Below are 3,423 nucleotides of genomic sequence, written 5' to 3'. Positions count from 1 at the left end.
TTTACCGTCAACGTTTTATCTATGTGGTTAGAAAGTGCTCTAAAAATTTGTTCGATTGGTTGACTGAAGCATAGACCAAAAGTTGACCTGTACCAAATAAAGTTGAAGTGCCAGAATGGTCATCTAATACAGCAGAATAATGTTTCATCAGCTGAGGGAAATTTGAGTATTGTAAAGTATTTATCATATACACATGCACAACCACACCAAAAATGTTCAGAGAATACAACTTTCACCACAATTACGAGTAATAAAATTTGTGCAAGTATCCACAGCTTCATTGAAGAGCTCTATAGCTGCTATTCTCTGTAGGTTAGTTTTAAAGTGGTAAATGCTGCCTCTGTACAGGGAAACTTACATGAAATTGAGATAGTTTGATATTAATTGTAGGGGCCAAGTATTGACACTTAATCACCAAAGACAAGATGAGTATGGCCTCAATAATGGAAAGCATAGTCAAAATATTAATCAGAATAATGTGACTCATAGATAGTGGTTATTAGGAAATTAGGAAAACAATACACATAAAGAAAAGCCCCACTTGGAATCAATTGGGAACAGACTGACAGAGGAATTAAGATGTTTAAGTTCAAACCAAGCCAGAGTCCTATGGGTAGATGCATATGAGTGAGTTAAATGACCAAGGGGTGGAAAAGAGAATTTTATAGGAAACCTGAAATATTTATGTTAGGTGGTTGTATATATTTTATTTGATTTTATTATGGAAACAAATATTATTTATTACTGGATAAAATTTTTCCTGCCCAGTCCTGCTATTAAACCAAAATCATATAAATACACAATCAAAGTCTTTATAGTTTATGCTAACTGGGAACCATTAGTATTGTCCAAATCCACACAGGTTGTGTATTTCAAAACTCTAGTATGCTGGTATGGACAAATTCTCTGCACAAAAATCATGTGTGAAGGATAGAGAGCTATCACAGCAACAGCCTGTGAACACAACACAACCCCAAGACCTGAGATTTTGGACAAGGAGATTTTCAGTGAGAGAGAGTTACTAAACACATGGCAAGACTTTGATTGAGGAAACTAAAAACAAATTAGTTTTGTAGGTAAATGCATGCTGTTCTTCCATTAAATGGGAAATGTTTTAAATGTTTGGGGTCTGTGGTAAATGACCTGGTGAAAAGGTCAAGAAAAAGAAAAATAGTAACCTTGCCTATTGAAAAGATACATATGAGGAGGAGATGCAAGATGGTCAACTAGATACACATGCCACACTTTTCCTCTAAGGTTTCTTTTCCTCTAGAAACCAAATGAAACAGATACAGATGATAATTCTCCAATCTTGAGCTGCAAACAAAAGAATAAAGAAGTAGACCAAGCGCCAAAATGGAAAAGGAGGTTGTGTGGGAATAGCAAATGAGGAGAGATGAGAAGCAAAGTTACCTTCCCAGCTGGCCCCATCACAACATAGCCATTTTGAGAGACAGAAAGGCAACTTCATGAAATTGCCATAAGACAGAGACACAGCGTAGAAAAACCCAGCATGAAACAAGGTGAGCAGAATATGAGCTAGATCTAAGGAAAGGAAGTTTAGGAAGGGAGGTGAGAACTGGAGATTCTGGAGACCAGAGAGCAGTGGGAGAACCAGTAAATAGTGACAGAACCATTCACCAGCCATGGTCCTTGGTGATTTGACTTGATGACACACGTGATGTAGAATGCCTATGGGGTGGAAGCTAGAGACACTGGACTCTGGACAGCTGTCACTTGCATTGAATTGAGTCGGGAGCCAGATAACCATCTGCACTCACTTAAGAGTGTGCTGATGCCCCTTCTGGTGACCAGCAAACAGTGAAGTGTGCTCTCCCCTAAAGACTCTTACCCTAGAGACCTTCTTGGTGACCAGAAGCAGGAGCACCACCACTACACACCTGGCATCTGGTGAGATCTCTTCATTGCCCCTCCCAGGTCTATTGGTCCACCTGGGTTTCACTATACAATTCAATGTCTGCCCGTCACTGATCAACAAGGTATGCTTTTGCAGGTTATGCACAATATGCCTGCAACCTCCATGAGAGGCAAAGCATACTGTTAGGGGTCATGTGCCATATGCCCACAACTATTGGAGTCAGTGATGTGCACTTCCGCAGACAATGCAACACATGACCACCACTGCTGTGGTGGGTTGTGTGCACGCTCATGGATTGGGCTCAGGCTGGGTGCTGCCTCAGTGCTCAATGGCACACATGCACATGCATCAGGAGTGATGTACCTGTTGCCTTCATATTTGGCTGAGTACTTGCACTTACTGCCATGCTGCTTTTCTTTTTCTTTTCTTCCTCTTCCTTTTTTTTCTTCCTCTTTTCTTCCACTTCCTTTTTTTTCTTCCTCTTTTTTTCCTCTTCTACCTTTTCTATGCTCTATCCAGCAATAGGCAGCAACTGCATCCACAGTGCCCAACCATATTTATCACACCTGCCACCCACTCACTGAGTTAGTATCACCACCTGCTCTAACAACACTGGTTTGAAAACAGACAGTGATCAACATCAGCTAAGCCTGTCTTCACCAGTTCTACACAACCAGCAGAGACTAATGCCCACTCTTCACCCACTACCAAATCCACTCAAAGACAGGTGGTGAGTGCTTCCAAAGTAGTAGAAAATAGCACACTCACCCCAACCACCAAGGCATATCAAAACAAAACAAAAATCACAGTAAAGCAATGCAATAAATATATATATATATATATATATACACAATGAGACTATGCTGTCTTGCAGAAAATACACACCTTCAAGTCACACACAGACATACACACACACACAAATGACCAGATGGCTCTAGAAAGAAATGAAAACATAGTGCCATAAAACCTTGAAAAGGAGGGGGGGTGGTGGAATGGCAATGGAACTACCATATAAATAACTCAAAATAATTATATTTAGGACCTTTCAACAGATTAAGAAGCAGATCAAGGCAAAATCAGACAACAACAAGAAAATCACAGACAAAAGAAAACATAACAGAAAAACTCTAAAAAAGTTTAAAAAAACATACAAGAACAAACTGATAAAATAGATAAGTAGAATCCATAAATAAAATAGCAAATATAAACCCAGAAGATTAACACTAAATTATCAGAAATAGATAACTCATTGGAGGGAAAAATAAATATAATTGAGTTAATGGAAAAAAAGAATCAGCAATATTGAAGACAAACCCCTTAAAATCTATCTGTTAGAAGATCAATCAGGAAAAAAAAAAAAAAAAAAAAAAAAAAACACTGAGAAAACTGTCCAAGATTTATCAGTAGAAATTTCCCTAACATCATAAAAGACAAATATATATCCATTCAAATAACTCAAAATAACTCAAAGGATCCAAAGGATATACCATAATCCAATGTTCCAAAACCAAAGATGGGGGAATAAAAAAAGCCTGAGAAGAGCT

The sequence above is a fragment of the Orycteropus afer genome, unplaced genomic scaffold (assembly GCF_000298275.1).
Source record: "Orycteropus afer afer isolate SDZICR_OR568_19922 unplaced genomic scaffold, OryAfe1.0 scaffold00575, whole genome shotgun sequence".
Lineage (NCBI taxonomy): Eukaryota > Metazoa > Chordata > Mammalia > Tubulidentata > Orycteropodidae > Orycteropus > Orycteropus afer.
Note: the sequence above shows the minus strand (reverse complement) of the source record.